The sequence below is a fragment of the Nicotiana tabacum genome, chromosome 6 (assembly GCF_000715075.1).
Source record: "Nicotiana tabacum cultivar K326 chromosome 6, ASM71507v2, whole genome shotgun sequence".
In the NCBI taxonomy this organism is placed as follows: Eukaryota; Viridiplantae; Streptophyta; class Magnoliopsida; order Solanales; family Solanaceae; genus Nicotiana; species Nicotiana tabacum.
In genome coordinates this window covers 141,675,450-141,694,433 of record NC_134085.1, presented here as the reverse complement: position 1 = coordinate 141,694,433, position 18,984 = coordinate 141,675,450, and positions in this window count along the sequence as shown.

The following is an 18,984-nucleotide window of genomic DNA, read 5'->3' as shown; positions in this document are numbered from 1 at the left end:
TGATGATCTTATCAAGAAGGTGAAGGCTAAATTGCATTCATGGAAAGGGAAACTGCTTTAATTTGGTGGAAAAGCAACACTCATCTCTAGTGTATTGCAAAGCATGCTAGTACATATTTTATCAGTTCTTGATCCACCTAAAAACATCCCAGAACATCTTCACAAGCTCTTTGCTAGATTCTTTTGGAGTACAAAGGAGGAAGGTAGGAGTAGACATTGGTCTTCTTGGCAGAATCTTTGTCTTCCCAAAGAGCAGGGGGATCTAGGTTTTAGGTCCCTTCATGATGTCTCAAAGGCATTTTTTGCTAATCTATGGTGGATATTTAGGACTACAAAGTTTTTGTGGTCCAATTTTATGTGGAACAAGTATTTCAAGAAGAAGATATCCACAGGTGTGCAATTTAGAAGGGGATCTCATATTTGGAAACAAATGTTGAATGCTAGGGAAGATGTTGGACATGAGATTCTATGGGAGATGAAGAGTGGAACAACAAACATATGGCATGAAAACTAAACTGGATTGGGAGCTATAATCATGTACTACCTGAAGATTTTCCAATAAATGAGGACCTTCAAGAAGTGGCAGAATTGAGGCAAGGAGAAGCATGGAATGATCAGTTGCTTGATCAAAGTTTCACTGAAGACATTGTTGATCATATTAGGTCCAATGTGCATTATTAAGGGAGTGAGGAATACTGGGATAGGCCATACTAGATGCCAACTTCTTCAGGCAAATTCAGTGTTAGAAGTGCTTGGCAAATACTAAGGCATAGGGCTGATCCTAATCAGGAGTTCAAGTTAATGTGCATAAAAGGGTTGCCTTTCAAGATATCACTCTTTTTGTGGAGATTTTGGAGGAAGAAAATAGCTACTGATGATATGTGGAGGAGGCAAAGGCAGATGGTGATGTCTAGATGTTGGTGTTGTTAGCAACCTCTAGAGGAGACTATATGTAGCTAGTCCTATTGCCTCAAAGGTTTGGAAGTTTTTCATAGGAGCTGCTGGAATTATCGTGCCTTTGATACAATTGGAACAAGTTATAAGGCATTGGTGGAATGCACAATGTTGTCCAAAGTTGAAGCCATTATTTCAGGCAGTACCAGCTATCATCACATGGGAGCTATGGAAGAGAAGAAATGCATGCAAACATGGAGGGTCAGTGTCCACAAATAGGGTGATTCATGAAGTAAATAAGACATTGTATCAATTGGCAAGGGTGAGATATGTCTGGATGTCTAATATCCTTTGTTTTGACCAGATATGATCCAGTTCTTTGAAGGTTATAAGCCTATACTAATGACAAGAAGAGTAACATGGCAGTTGCCTTTTCATGGTTGGTATAAGTGCAATACTGATGGACCATCAAAGGGCAACCTTGATCCTAGTTCCCTAGGCTTTTGTGTGAGGAATGATGAAGGTGATTTGGTGTATGCTAGGGCATTAGATATGAGGGTGATAACAAATGTTTTAGCTGAAGCAAATGCGATTGTTCAAGGGTTAGAATATTGTGTGGAGCGTGATCTTCACCCTCTCATCTTAGAGGCTGATTCATTGGTGATGAATAAGGTGATTGAAGGGGAATGGGATCCTCCATGGGCAATTGCATTAGATATAAAGAGAATTAAGGAGATGAGGGACAACTTCAATGTGATCTTTCAGCATGTGTTCAGAGAAGGCAACTCAGTGGCAGATATTATAGCTAACATTGTTTTTTATTTTGTAGGTACATATGAGTTTCACTCATTCTCTAAACTGCCATGTGAAGTGAGGAGATTGATCAATCTTGACAAGTCACAAACTCCTAGTCTTAGGATTAGGATAGCTAAGAGAAGAGCTCAAGACTAATGGCAACAAAAGGTTTGATCCTGCACTTACCTTCTTGTTTCACATGTTTGTTCGACTGGTATTAGCATGGTTACATGCTCATTCTGGAGGTGCTCTATTGGTGTATAGATTTGTAATTATAAACAGACTAAGGATAGTGCAGTTCATAGCATTTTTGGTTCATACAAATGTTGTTCAAGGAAATAAGAACATAGTTTGGATTGTTAGAAATGATCTATATGGTTACAATGGTGATGTATATGATATGATTATATGGCTTTTGCATCACAAAAGATGGGATCCAAATACTACATTAGGTGGGACGTTTATCCATATGCTTATGTGTACTGTTAGGACATTATCTAGTGGTATTGGTATTTTATACCCAACTTGGAGAGGTTCTGGCAGTGCACAAGAGTCCTTCATTCTTGAGAGTTGTCACGACCCTAAATCCGACCCGATCGTGATGGCGCCCATCGTGAAACTAGGCCAGCCGACACAAATTCCAAATCCAACCAGTATTTCATAAAAGTCATTTTAAGCTATTAAGTAACAAAATCTCATAACCTAAGTCTAAATAACCAGTGCGAAAAATAACACAAACCCGATATCGGGGTGTCACAAGTCACGAGCAACTACAAGATCTGTCTAAGTACAAGAAAGGCTATCATAGTCCGGAAATAAAATACTAAGAACAGCATGAGTAAGATAAGAAGGAGAAGTGCAGTGCTACGAACGCCAAGCATCTACCTTGCCAACTCTGAAGACTTTTTGGAAGAACGATCAACGCTCACTATCGAAACCCGCAACTCCTGGATCTGCACACAAGGTGCAGGGAGTAATGTGAGTACACCAACTTAGTAAGTAATAAAAGTAAATGAAAACTGAGCAATAAGAAAACAAATAATTCCACGTCATAGCACTACAGCAAATACAGTACACTTCCAAAACAGTACAGAAATCAGCTAACTCGTAAAACAACTCAGTTTTAGTAAAACCTTTTCTTTTAAAACATCTTTCAATAGTTCAAACAAGTGATGAAATAATCAGTAAAAATGATAGAAACATAAACAGCCCCTCGGGCAAGACATATACCATAAACCGCCCCTCGGGCAAAATATCAACAGAACCAGCCCCTCGGGTTACCTCACAATCACTCGTAATCAGCCCCTCAGGCAACAACTTAAATCAAAATAGCCCCTAGGGCAACATCACATCACTCACACTGGATACCCGCGCTCACTAGGGGTGTTCAGACTCCGAAGGGGCTCCTACAATCCAAGCGATATAACAAGCCATCTCGTGGCATAATAAATCAGGCCATCGGTCTCTCATATATCACAAATCAATCCAACATGCTGCGACGCACAGCCCGATCCCATGATATCCTCACAACGCAGGCCCTCAGCCTTACTTAGTCAGAAACCTCTCAAGCCACTCGGGCTAACAGTAAAACGGGGTGCTCAACCCAAAAATATCATTTCTAATATCAAAATAGAGTAAATAAGGCTGAGTTATAAAATCAGTAAAGCACAGCATGACTGAGTACAGATATTAAGTCAAAATAGTGAGGAATAGTAGTAAAAAGCTCCTAAGGGTCCAAAGAGCTTGACACGAGGCCCAAATATGACATTCAACCCAAAACATAGTAATACTTTCCAAAACACAATGATATCAAATAGTTTTCAATCAAATATGCGACTTACTAGTCGTACGGGATGGACCAAGTCATAATCCCCAATGGTGCATTCCCCACGCTCATCATCTAGCATGTGTGTCACCTCAAAGTAGTGAAACGATGTGAAATCCGGGGTTTCATACCCTCAGGACAACATTTACAGTCATTACTTACCTCAAACCAAACAAAACTCTAGCCCGCGATGCCCTTGCCTCTCGAATTAGCTTCCAAATGCTCTGAATCTAACCAAAATCAGTATTACATCATTAATACATGCTAAAGGAATAAAGCCCAAGCGAAAATAATTAAATTAACTCAAAAATCCCGAAATTGGCCAAACCCGACCCCCGAGTCCACGTCTCGAAATCCGATAAAAATCACATCACTAGAATCCTTATCCTCCCACGAGTCTACCCATATCAAATTCACCAAAATCCGATATCAAATGGCCATCCAAATACCCAAAATTAACTCTCCAAAATTTCTTCCATTTTCCCCAATTTTCACCCCAAATTCCCAAATTAAATGATAAAAATCAAGACAGAATCTTGGGATTTAACCAAATTTGAGTGAAGAACACTTACCCCAATCACTTCTCTAAAAATCCCCTCCAAAATCGCCTTCTCCCGAGCTCTCTAATGATTTTTGAAATTATGGACCAAAACCCTCGTTTTTGAACTTAAACATTTTGCCCAGATGTTTTCTTCTTCGCGAATGCGGTAGTGTCCTTGCCTTCGCGAAGCACAACTGCCTCTGACCTAGAAATCCTTATATGTGAATGCGATGCCCCACTCACGAGCGCATACCTTAACCAGCTCAACCATCACGAATGCGACGCCCTCCTCGCGAACGCGATGCATACTCAGATCAAACCTTCGTATTCGCGGCCTCCACCTTTGCGAACGTGAAGAAAAAAATCACTCTACTCTCAATAACCCTTCGCGACTGCGATAGACTTCTCGCGAACGTGAAGAAGGAATTTTGTGCAACAAAATACCAGAAATTTGCCAACTTCTAAAGCCAAAAATTGATCTGTTAACCACCCGAAACTCACCCGAGGCCCTCGGGACCTCAACCAAACATGCCAACACATCCTATAACATCATTCAAACTTGTTTCAACCTTTGTAACACTCAAAATAATCAAAACATCAAATCACCATCGGATTCAAGCCTAAGGATTTCTAAACTTCCGAATTGCGCAAAAGATGCAAAAACCTATCAAACCTCATCCGAATTACTTGAAATTTTGCACACACATCACAAATGGTACAATGGACCTACTGCAATTTCTGAAATTCCAATCCGACCCCAATATCAATATTCCATTGCCGACCGGAAAAAGTCAAAATTCCAATTTCGCCAATTCAAGCCTAAATCTACCGCGGACCTCCAAATTAAATTCCGAACACGCTCCTAAGTCCAAAATCACATAACAGAGCTATCCGAACCATCAGAATTTACATCCGAGATCTTCTATACATAAATCAACATCCGATTGACTTTTCCAACTTAAGCTTTCTCAAAAGAGACTAAGTGTCTCATCTCACTCCAAGGCCACTCCGAACACAAAACAACCAACACGGTATGATGAAATACAGTTGAACAATACATAAAGAAGCAAAAATGGGGGAAAACAGAGTGGTAACTCATGAAACAACCGGCGGGGTCGTTACAAGAATTGTTCTAAAATGATAGGGTATTGTTGGCTAATGTTGATACATGATATAGGTATGGACAGTAGGAATTTTGATCACATATGCATAGCCCTACAAAATCTTTTACTAGGGTTTCTAGAGGGTGTAGGGTTTCAGAACAGTGTGTATGGTAAGGTTGGGATATTATTCAGTGGTATTGACATGTATTCATGTCCAATCTGGAGGTGTTTCAGCAGTACTAGCACACGGTATAATTTTCATAGAACTACACCTTCTACTATATATTGCTGGAGTATATTACTCCTCATAGGTTCACCTTGCATTTTGATGCTGCTAATTCACACATGGAAAGCAATATGGATGCATATACTGATCAGCTTCATGGAGGTTTGGACAATTCCAGTTGAAGATGTTGTTTGGAGATTCACATTTGCCTTGTCCTATGGAACGCAAAACTTGGCGCCCGGTGAGAGCTTTGGAGGTGCTATATTGAGGTTTTGCATTTGGCTAGTGGATACACACATCTTCAGAGGAGAGTTGGCTTGGATAGAAGTTGTAATAGTTAGAATTTTATATTTTAGTAGCATTAGTTTTAGCTTACCATTTTTGAGATTTGTTTGGACAAATTGTATACTCTAGATCCTTATTTTTGTTTATATATATATATATTAGCCACTAGGTAGCCTGCCTAGTGGTATATTTGCTAAAAAAATAGCTCACTAGTCTAATAGTTGTCAGCTTCGAGTTGGATGTGAGAGGTTGTGGGTTCGAACTCCCTTAGCTCCACAAAATATTTTTTGACATTTTCACTTAATTTGAAAATGTGGCTACTAATTACGGGCCTATTTCTAAAAGTATGGGTCGTATTTAAAATTTTTTTGACCACTTCAAAAAGGGAATTTTTCGTATATATACAAAATTTTAAACTTATTTACCCGGTTTTTTCTAAGTTTTCCTATTTACATGAAGTAACAAAAGTTTTTTACAAAATATATACAAATTTGGTCAAAATCTATAATTTATCTGCAATTTATATACAACATAAATACACATTTTTTGTTCATAATCCAGTCAAAAACTACAATTTATATATAATTTATATACAATTATGTAAGTTGTAGATATCTCGTATACCATTTATACATTCGACATACCAAATATATACGATTTGTTCATTTCTTCTTTTTCGAGTTTCAATCTGAAATTTCAACTAAAACCACCTCGAATCTTCACTAAATTATCTCAAATGTGAGATATAAACTCCAACAGATATTCCCAATTATTTGTAATAATACCCAATCCAAACAAAAAATAATATCATAAAATTTCATTTTATTCAAAGCTTTGAAGCTTTTTAATGGATGTCAATGGAGTTTTAATGGATTAACATAGTTTCCCATTCAATCTGCTCACTTCTAATTAATACTATTTTGTTTATTTATTCCAAAAAGCTAAAAGAATGATAATTAAAATGATTCACTTCATCAGAGCTAATTTCTTTCTTATTAATTCCTCGTTTTCATAGGATCTGAAGCAAGAACTTTGTTAGGTACTATTATTCTCTCTTTTTTCCACTTAACATTAGTATCATTATTTCATGAAAATCTACATAAAGATATTAATATAAGAATACTGATATAGAATGAGAAAGAGATCAAAGAGAGAGAGAGAGAGAGAGTGAGTGAAGAAGGAATTCCCTATTCAATTCCTAATATAATGGAATACTGTAACGACTCAACCGGTCATTTTGAGAATTTGCGTCTTGTTCGGCGGTATAAGGTCTCGAGCAGCTTCGTATTTTGTGTCATGACTTGCTCCTGTGGTCGAGTTCAGTTTTCGGATATTTCGGGGTCAATTTGGAAGAAGGATTTTTGCTTTAGAAGCTTAGGCGGTAAGAGTTGATCGGAGTTTTACTTTTGTGTAGACGATTCTGAAATGGTATTTTGGTGATTCCAATAGTTTTGTATGGTGATTTTGGACTTAGGCATGCATCCGGATTTGGAGGTCCGTAGGGTAATTTGAAGCATTTCGGCGAAAATTGGAAAAGTTGAAGTTTTGGAAGGTTGAAAGATTTGACCGAGAGTTGACTTTGGTGATATCAAGGTCGGAATGTGATTCTGAGGGTTGGATTTGCTATGTTATGTAATTTGGGACTTGGATGCAAAATTTGACGTCATTTCGGGTTGGTTTGACATGTTTCGGTACGAGTTTTGGAAGTTGGAAGATTTGAAAGTTCTTAAGTTCGATTCATGGTGCGATTCATAGTTTTCGACGTTATTTGATATGATTTGAGGCCTTGAGTGGGTCCTTGGTATTTTATGGAATTTGTTGGTATGTTTCAACAGGGTCCCGGTGGCCTCGGGCGTGTTTCAGATGGGCTACAAGCCATTTTCTCATGTTTTGGATGGCTGAATTAATATCTAGTGACCCCTTCTATGCGATTGCGAAGTTCAAGCCGCGTTTGCGTAGTCTGTCTTGGGACTGACCATTTTTCCTTCTTCGCGTTTGCAGTAAGTGGCCCGCGTTCGCTTTAGTATGGGTTTTGTTTCATCACGTTCACAGAGGCTTTTTCACGATCGCACAGTTGGCGACTTGCTGGGGGAGACCTGTGTTTTATTCTTCGCGTTCGCATGGCCATGTTCGCAATCGCGTAGTGTGAGGCAGTAATGAGTCGCGTTCTCCTTCCGTCTTCTGCATTCACGTAATGTTTCCTTTGGCAGCTGATGATTTCTTCTTCACGATTGCATACGAATTTCCGCAATCGCGATGCTTGTCACCTGGGCAGAATATAAAAGTACTTTATTTCGAGGGTTGGCCATTTTTATCATTTTTGGAGTTATAGACCTCAGATTTAAGCGATTTTTCATTGGGTTTTCAAGCAAATCATTGGGGTAAGTGTTCTTCACCCGAAATTTATTATATTCCAGGAATCTATCTTTACTTTTATCTTATAATTAGTGTTTTGAGGTGTGGAAAAATGGGAATTTTTGAAGAAACCTTTCAAAATATAAAATGATGATATGAGAGACGAATTGGTATAAGAATTTGATAATTTTAGTATGGTTGAACTCGTTGTCACGCCCCGAACCTGGGCCTGTACGTAACATGGCACTCGGTCTTGACTACATGTGACCGAGCGAACCAACTGGCTGGCTGAATCAACATGTGGTATCATAACATACTGAATGCGGAAGATAAACTAACACATGCTGATATACCGAAAGTCTGGATGATATAAATCAAAGTGCGGAAATACTAATACAATTCTAAAACATATTTGTGGCCAACATAGCTTAATTTGAAAAGCCCGTGACTTTGTCTAACTGTTACTCTAGCCTATGAAGCCTCTAAAAAGTTCTGAAAACACTGACTGTCTCAAAAAAATATTGAAGACTGTAAGGTAATGATAGTGCCCCGAAAGAACTGGGATCACCAAATAGCTGGTACGAGAATCCTAGCGCTTGGAATCATCAACCTGTAATTCATTGCCTGCATTGTGAGATGCAGGCTCCAGGCAAAAGGGATGTCAGTACATTTGAATTGTACTGGTATGTAAAGCAACTGAAAGAAAGAATTATAAATGCTGAAACTGAAACTAAGCTGATAACTGAAATGATAATTGTTCAAACTGAAATTGAAATGATAACTGATAACTGAATTGATAATTGGTAACTGATATGATAGCCGATAACTGAACGGTAACTAATAATTGAACTGAAACTGAAATGATAACTGATAACTGATAACTGAACTGATAACTGGTAATTGAACTGACAACTGATAACTGGTAATTGAACTGATAACTGATAACTGGTAACTGATATAATAGCTGATAGCTGAACGGTAACTAATAATTGAACTGAAAAGAAGTAAGGATATGAATACTCCCTCTTCTGAATGATGAACAACCTATTTATCTGAATATTAAACTGCGGCCTCAGGCCCAATATATATATATATGTGCACAACTGCGGCCTCGGGCCTAAGTATACGTATACATAACTGCGGCCTCAGGACCAAACTGCGGCCTCAAGCCCAAAGATGCATAAAGCATTAACTGCAGTTATACGTATACACAACTGCGACCTCAGGTCCAAAATGCATAAAGCATAAACTGCAACCTCAGGCCCAAATATGCATAAAGCATAAACTGCAGCCTCAGGCCCAAAGATGCATAAAGCATTAGCTGCAGCCTCAGGCCCAAATATAGGTGTTCAACATTCAGGGATTTAAAATCAGGAACTGAGAATCATACTGCAATACATAATAGTGAAATACTGAATCACGCTGAGTTGTATGATACTGGAATACTGGATCACACTGAGTTACATTATACTGGAATACTGAATCATACTGAGTTACATAATACTGGAATACTGAATCATACTGAGTTACATAATACTGGAATACTGAATAGGACTAGAATGAGACATGTATTCTTGAACTGGTTATGAACATTGAAACTTCAACTGTTTATGACATGTTGACTAAGCTATACTGAGACTTAGGGATATCAAGCCCAAGTCTATATTGAATACGAACTGAGCTCACAACAATCAAAATGAAAGTCATGAACGAGTTACGAAGCTAGAGAATAGAAGTTCTACAACTATTCAAGGAACTAGACTTAACTATATTTCTGAGGCAATTGATAAGTCGTAAAAGAAACGTAATGTAGGGAGAATCATTAATATTCCCAAACATATAGAGTTAGCCTCACATACCTTAACTTCCTGTTCTTGAGCGTAATACAACATTCACCAACCCTTTCAACTTCAATCTATATAAATACAAGTCAAAAAGATTCCATATTAGCAATAATACTCATGTTTTGGTCACTTAGGCATTTTATCAAACACTTGGTGGCATAAAGCTTCATAGCCCTTATTTATGGTGTCTCTACACCCAATAACCCATTCTCTTGCTTCTAGATAAATTCTAAAGTCTCAAATGGTTATAATAAACATCATTCTTTATCACCCATAATGTAATCAACACCCACAACCAATAATAACCAATCAACAACCCAAACCTATCACTGTTCATGATTTTCTATCAAACTCATCAACTCATATCTCATGAAATAGAGTCTATAATCATTAATTCAATGATAGAATCAATTAGAGGGTGAAGATATTACCTTTTTGACGTTCAATCTCCTTGAATTCGAGTTCTAGGGTTTCTTCTCTCAACAATGATGTCCCAATCGAATATCTAATGATATGGAGGGTTTACCCATGTTAATAAGATGTTGGGGAATTGAAATAAACATAGAATCACCATTAGAACTTACCTTTGGTGGTGGAGGGACCTTTAAGGAGTTAGGTTTTTGAGAGTTTTCCTTTCTAGGACAAATAATTATGTTTTGGGGCTGTAGGGGGCGAAATAAGGCTAAAAAATGACCTCCCAAGTCGTCCACGCGAACGCGGTAAAACGTGGCAGGACCGTGGTGGTTGTACACCTCTCTGTAAAACGGGCATAACTTTTTGCACAGAACTCCGTTTGGACTACACAATATATAGTTGGAAAGCTATTTTAAAGAATACAACTTTCATGCTTTGAGTTTTCCCAAATTCCTTACAAATTTTCACTAAAACCTGATGAAATACAAACCTTCTGCAAACTTAGTCGATTTTGTCAAATCTTATGCACCTCACTTTCCATCTTGATTTTGAAATAACCATTTTCACCCATAATCATCCCGATGGGACTTTACATGATCAAAATATATCCTTACTACTCCTTTAACTCATTCATACCTAAGCCAAATTTTTACGGGGTGTTACACTCGTATCGGAATAGTATTCGAGTTTTGTGAATTTTATCGGGTTCCGAGGTGCGGACCTGGGGTTGACTTTTTAGTTTTAATTAAAGATCAAAGATTTATTATCCGAAATTATTTTCTATGAGTTTTATTTATGGATTGAAGTTATTTTGTCTAGATTTGAGCCGTACGAAGGTTATTTCACTCGAGCAGGTCATTTTAGAGTAACGGTCTAGCTTCTTTGAGGTAAGTATCTTGCCTAACTTTGTGTGGGGGAACTACCCCTTAGGATTTGAGTCTTTGGTGCTAATTGTGCCATGTGAAATCTGTATACGCGAGGTGACGAGTACGTGCTCGGGCTTATTTGTGAAAATTTGACTGTTTTGGGCTCATAGGTTCTTATGTTCATTAGGTATGAAGTTGTTTTGTCAGGTTGAATACCCCCCATTTATTAGTTTCACCTCTACGTGTATTAATTGGAATTAATTACTTCATGTTTCACTCTTACTGCCTATTTGACCCTTATGTGCCTTAACTAAAGTTGTCGTCTCTTCTATTGCCATGGTATCCTTCTTTAATTGCTTATCCTTAATTGAAGTTATTATTATCTCTTTGTAATTGTCTATCCTTAATTGAGGAGTTGCTTATCCTTAATTGAATTTGTTGCATCTCTTTCGTAATTGCTCAACCCTAAATGAAGTTTAGTTATCCTTTATCATAGTTGACATATCTATATTTGGAATTATTGACTCATGTTATCTCCCTTGTTGTCGAATTGTTTGTGGAATAATTGTTACATATTATTTCTCCCTTGTTGAGATTTTCTTGTTGAAACTAGTATTCTCTGTTGTGTCTTTCTTTGTGAGCTCGTTCTATCGTTTCTTTGTGTTCCAAAGTTTTTGAGTTGATTTACTTGCCATATTCTCATGTGTATTGTTGTTGTTGCTGTTGTACTCAGTATTGTTGAGCCAAGGGCTATGCACGGTTGTGGAATTAAAACTGATTCGAGGAAATGTTGTGGAATATGGGCACATGTTGTGAAGGTCATCTTATTATGTTGTTATGTTTTTGGCATGTGATATTATTGGAGGATTTGTTGGGGTGTTTGCACGAGGTTTCTGTCGTATTATTGTTACTATTGATATTGCACATGCATCGTGACAACACGGGCTATATTTATGTGTTTGCGCATGTGGCGAGACAAGGTGGGAACATTACTATGTGCGTGCGGAGAGACAAGATGGACATTTACTTTATTATTGTGCACGTGGCGAGACAAGGTGGGCTATGTCGGGGAATGATTCGTGATGACTTGTGATGGGGTGATGGCATTATTGTTGTTGATATTTGTGTAGTGACATGCCTAACTTGTGTGAGTTTTACCTTGTGAAAATTGTGGGGATCGTTTCTTATGTGTCGTTCATTTTCTCTACTCTTACTCGTTGACGTGAACTGCGATAGAACACCCAAGTATACATGTAATTAATCACCCTATCGGTTTAGGACGCTGGATCGTGATGTTATTGACCATTTATACGTATCCCCATCTACTTGCCTTCTATGTGAGAATTAGTCTATTGGCATGTGATTCATCCGTACAATTATCAGTTTTAAATTGTAATGAGGGCACAAGATGCCAAGTGATTAGGGTTCACGAACTGGGACCCGTGAATTGTGAATTTTGAGGTTAGGTACCTCGTAGAGATTATTGGATAAACCTGGTGTGAAAGTGGTTATTCTTATTGAGTTGCTATGTGTTTTTCCTTTATTCGGTTCCACCAGATTTAAATAGTGTTCAACTTACTCTATAGTGTTATTACTTGTTGTGTCCCGTTGCTAATTGTTGCTTCTATTTCCTCTTGCAAGCACTGTATTATTGTTGTCATCATGCCTAGCTTTGTAGAGATATCGTATTCTGTTAGTTCTACACCTATACTTGTCCAAGTTATTTAGTCCAGTAGGTGTTTTAACTGTCCCTTATTACTACTCTATTGAGGTTAGTCTTGATACTTACTGGGCACCATTGTGCTGTATTCATACTATGTTTTGTACATTTTTGTGCAGATCCACGTATTTTGGGGTTGGTCAATCGCTAGCTAGCTGTACGGATCTTGGTGTGGAGATTCAAGGTAAACCTGTTGTCGCATTTGCAGGCCTCAGAGTCACCTTCTGATATAGTACTTGTACTATTTTATCTCTATTTTGAAACAATTGTATTTAGAAGATTTTCTAGCAAACTCAGTAGATCTTATGACTTGTACTACCAGTTTTGGAATTGTAAGTTTTGTATAGAGATTTCTATTTCATATTTGTTAGTCATTGGTTAAATATTGTTATTAATTCAGTAAATGTTAGGTTTACCTAGTCCAAAAGACTAGGTGTCATCACGATATCCTATGGAGGGAAATTTGGATTGTGATAGATACTCATTAATACTAATTTGTATATAATTGGTAAATTATATATCAACTTGTAATTAAGTTAAAACCTAAACAGTGAGGGTAAATAAGTTTCTAATATATTACATATAGGTAAAAATCCCCTTTAAAAACTACTTGACCCATTGTACATGAAATTATTAAAAACACTTTTGAAATAGGATTTAATACCCGTTTCTTTGCCCTCAATTAGAATAAAAAAATTGCTTCTTTGCCCACAATTAATATAAAAAGGACTGCTACTCACTTTTCAGTTTTCAAACTCCAAAGAAAGTAAATTGCACTACGTTAGTACTAATTCTTTATCTCTCTCGATGACAATTTTTTATTAAGTGCTTGCAGCCTCTTGCAAAAATGCAGGGTAAGGCTATATACAATAGACCCTTGTAGTCCGGCCTTTCTCCGGATCCTGCAGATAGAGAAAGCTTACTGCACCGTACTTTCCTTTTTATGATAGAACTGGGAATCTATGATGGTAATTTTGAATTTATAATTGATTTTTTTGGAATGATTTTGGGGGTTAATGAAATTGTTAATTTTAAGTTGTTGTCGTGCTGGCCATGTGAACATAGTTTGACTGTGTCACGCCCCGAATTTTCCACCATCGGAATCGTGATGGCGCCTACTCATGAAAGCTAGGCAAGCCAACCACTATGATTTTAACACATTAGCAATTAACCCAAACAGAGATAAATAGTAACTAAAGCTAAGCAGATATAAAGTGCGAAAGTGTTATAACAATTCAAAATACTCCAATACACGTCTACCCCAATGATCTGGTGTCACAATTTTACGAACATCTACGAATTTCTACAAACACTGATTTAGAAAGAAAAGTACAACTGTTCTCAAAATAAAAAGAGACAACAGAAAACTAAAGCGGGGAAAGGGGGACTTCAGGCTCTGCGGACGCCAGCAGATCTACCTTGGTCTCCCTGGACTAAAGCAGCTACCTCAAGATACTCACAAGGTCCGGCACTGAGATCTACATAAAAAGTGCAGAGTGCAGTATCAGTACAACCGACCCCATGTACTGATAAGTGTCGAGCCTAACCTCGGCGAAGTAGTGACGAGGCTAGGACACGACAACTATATAAATCTGTGCAGTTAAATCATATACGAATAGAACAAAAATAACATGAAATAACAAATAAAAATGGGAGGGGAATATCAAATCCTAACAATAAATCAATAGAGAAGCATAATGAACACCATATTTCTATCAACATGAATAATGAAATAGTAACACGTGCACCGTATCACCCTTCGTATTTTTACTCTCGTCCTTACCATAAGAAATAACAGAATCGGCATGATATCACCCTTCGTGCATTAACTCTCATAAACATGGCATGACATCACCATTCGTGCATTAACTCTCAATAATATGGCACGGTATCACCCGTCGTGCATTAACACTCACAATATCGGCACGACATCACCCTTCGTGCATTAACACTCACTCACAATATCATGCATAACATCACCCTTCGTGTTTTACACTCTTCCTCACCCAAACAATAGAAATAATACATTCCGGCGAGGGAATCAACAATATAAATAATAACATCCCGGCAAGGGAGTCAGCTATAACTAATCTCGTTTCAACAATTAACTTCACAAGATAAATCTCAACTTGAGCCAATACTCAACAATGGTCAATTATCCTAAGCCTTGTTCAACAGTGATAATCATCACTTTAAGTATGGACAGTACATAATAAGAGTCACAACAATCATGGTATAGGACGCACGGGCATGCTAGACACCAACGTATAGATACTCGTCACCACACCTATACGTCGTACTCAACACCAACACGTAGCAAATAAGACCACAACACTTATTCCCTCAAGCTAAGGTTAGACCAAACACTTACCTAAATTCCACAGACAAAATCAAGCCTCAATTACTGCTTTATCTCTCGATTTTACTTCCAATATGCTTGTATCTAGTCATAATTTACTTAATAACATCAATAAATGCTAAATAAACCAATTCTAATGCATGAATATAGATTTTCCAATGTTTTTCCCCAAAAGTCAAAAATCGACCTCGGGTCCGCTTGGTTAAAACTCAAGTTCGAACCAAAACCCGACTACCCATTCACCTACAAACTCAAATATGCAATTGGTTTTGAAATCTGACCTCAATTTGAGGTCCAAATTCCCAAATTTTAAAATTCCTAATTTATACCCAAGAACACCCAATTTTCCATGAAAACCCCTAGATTTTGAGATGAAATCATGTAAAAAGATGAAATAGATTGAAGAAAAAGAGTTAAGATTCATTTACCTATGATTTGGGAAGAACTTGCTCTAGAAAAATCGCGTTAGGAGTTTAGGTTTTTGAAATTTTGAAGAATGAAGTGAAAATCCCGTCTAAAATCTCACTTAACAGGTTGCAGTTATCGCAATTACGATATTGCGAACCCTTTGAATTTCTACTACCTTCGCATTTGCGACCTTTGGGGTCTTCGCAATTCCGGCCTAGGTTTCGAATTTGCGAGGTTGGCCTTCCTAGGCCTTCTTCGCATTTGCGACATTATTGTCGCAATTCCCAGGCCAATATACTCCGCATCGCATTTGCGAGATCAGAGGCCTGTGCGAAACACCAGATGCACAACTGAGTTTTCCGAAGCTCTAATCACTCTGTGGCCTATCCAAAACTCACTCGAGCCGTTGGGGATCCAAACCAAACATGCACGCAAGTTTAAAAACATCATACGGACTTGCTCGTACGATCAAATTATCAAAATAATATCAACAACTACAAATTTAACCTCAAATTCATGAAATTCATAAGATAGTTCAAAATTTCTATTTTCTCAACCTACGGTCCGATTTATATCAAATCAACTCCGATTCTTACCAAATCCAACGGGTTCGACTTAAATATTATTTTAAATCTGTACCAAGCTTTGGAACCAAAATACGGGCCCGATACCATCAAGATCACGCACCATTTCATTTTCAAAAGTCCTTATATTTTCTAGCAAATAATTTTCTTTAAAAATTCTTTTCTTGGGCTAGGGACCCCGGAATTCGATTCCGGGCATACACCCAAGTCCAATATTTTATTACAGATCCTAGAGGATCGTCAAATTACGGGTCCGAGTTCGTTTACTAAAAATATTGACCGAAGTCAATTTTAACCAATTTTAAAGGCCAAATTCAATATTTTTCTTAAATTTCATATAAAAGCTTTTCAGAAATGCGCCCGGAAAGCGCACGCAAATTGAGGTAAAAGAAAATAAGGTTTTTAAGGCTTCGAAACACGAATTCGTATTCTAAAATACAAGATGACCCTTTGGGTCATCACAGACTGATTCATGTGATTGTAAATATCGAAATTAGAGTATATGAGTATGTAGTATGGATTTGCTCCTAGTTTATTTTCTTTCTATTTTCTAGTTATAATGAACTTATTTAGGATTTATCTAAAGAATAAAGTGGATAATTGAATTTTTTATTCAAATTAAATTACAATGAAGAGATACTATCCTACAACTTCCAAAATTCCAAAATCAAGTTCAACATCTCGAGATTTATCTAACTTGGAAAAAATGGCTAATGAGTCAAAACAACATCAACAAAATGAAAGAGTTAATTAGACTGTTTAGAGGTTAATCTTGGGGAAAGATTAGCAATTCAAAAATATCATCCAAATGATCATGATGCAATATGAAGAACATATCTTCAAAGAAGTGCTTTTTAACCCCGAGAGCACAAATTTCCTCAAAGAAATTTTTATGGTAAATTGCATCGCTTTAATCCTCAATAGTTTTCTCAGTATGATTGGTTGGAGTATAGCATAACAAAAGATGCAACTTTTTGCTTCTATTATTATTTGTTTCAAGGTGAATGTATCAATCAAGGGAGAGGAGATATATTTTCAAGTGTAGGATTTACAAGTTGAAACAAGAAGGATAGATTTGATACTCATATTAATGGACCAAATAGTATTCATAATCGGTCAAGAAAGAAAAGTGAGGATTTGATGAGACAAAAATAATCCATTCAAAGTGTACTTGCTAAACAATCTGATCAACAAAAGCGAGAATATCGGATTTATTTAGAGGTTGCGGTAGATATGATAAGATATCTTTTACACCAAGGATTATCATTTCAGGGGCATCGTGAAGGTGAATCATCTCTCAATAGAGGTAACTTTATTGAAATTCTTAGATAATATACTAAAAAATGTGATCATGTTGCTGATGCATTTAAAAAAGCTCCAAAGAATAATCAATTGACTTCTTCATACATTCAAAAGGTTATTATTACTGCATAAAAGATGGAAACAAATAAATGTATCATTGAGGATTTAAATAATGATTACTTTTCCGTATTAGTTGATGAATCTTGTGATGTGTCATGTAAAGAGCAAATGGCTATTGGTTTGCAGTATGTTGATAGACGGGGAAGTGTGATGGAGTGATTTATTGGTATTGTTCATATCCGTGAAGCTACTGCTTTTTCTCTAAAGAATGAAATTGTTGGTTTACTTGCTCAACATCTTTAAGTCCATCTTCTATACGTGGACAATGTTACGATGGCGCAAGCACTATGTAAAGTGATATAAATGGGCATAAAATCTTGATCCAAAAAGAAAGTAAAGGTGCTCATTCTATTCATTGCTTTGCTCATCAATTTCAACTAACTCTTGTTGTGGTTTGTAAAAGATGTAATGAAGTGTAAGAACTTTTATTGGTTATTTATGATATATTAAATATGGTGGGATCTTCTTTCAAGTGTAGAGATAAACTTTGTGAATCTCAAGCTGAAGAAATTGAAGAAGCATTACATAAAAGTGAGTTTGAAACTATGAGGGACTTAAATCAAGAATTAGGTCTTTCTAGAGTTGGTGATACTCGATGGGGCTCTCACTACAAATTCTTAACAATTTTATTCTTATGTTTGGCCTATCATTGATGCATTTGATGCTATTGTTGTTAATGCACATTTTGAAGAAGGTGTAAGGCAAAAGGATAACTTAAAGCATGTTTAAAATTTGAGGTTGTCTTCATGTTGTATTTTATGCGCACTATTTTATCAATTACAAATGAGCTTAATGTTGCTTTTCAAAAGATGGAGCAAGATATTGCAAATACTATGATACTTGTTAGAGTGGCAAAAGATATGTTGCAACTTCTAAGAAAGGATGGTTGAGCTTACTTATTGATGAGGTATCTATGTTTTGCATCAAATATGATATATTGATCCCTAACTTTAATGAGCCTTATGTTATCCTTGGAAGATCACGTCGTAGAGTTACAGAGTACAAAATTTTACATTACTAACATATTGTAGTATTTTGTAAAACTATTGACTGACAATTTCAAGAACTCAACAACTACTTTGATGAGGTGACAACTGAATTGCTTCTTGGAGTTGCTTGCTTGAACCAATTAACTCTTTTTCAAGTTTTGACATGGAAAAGATATTGAGATTAGCTAACCTATATCATGATGATTTTAATAATTCTACAGTTGACCTTCGTTTTCAGCTTGAAAATTACATTCTTGATGTACGAGATCATGACAAAAGTTTTTCCGATCTTAAGGGACTTGGTGATATTTCTAATAAACTAGTAGAGACAAAGAAGCATAGGACTTATCCTCT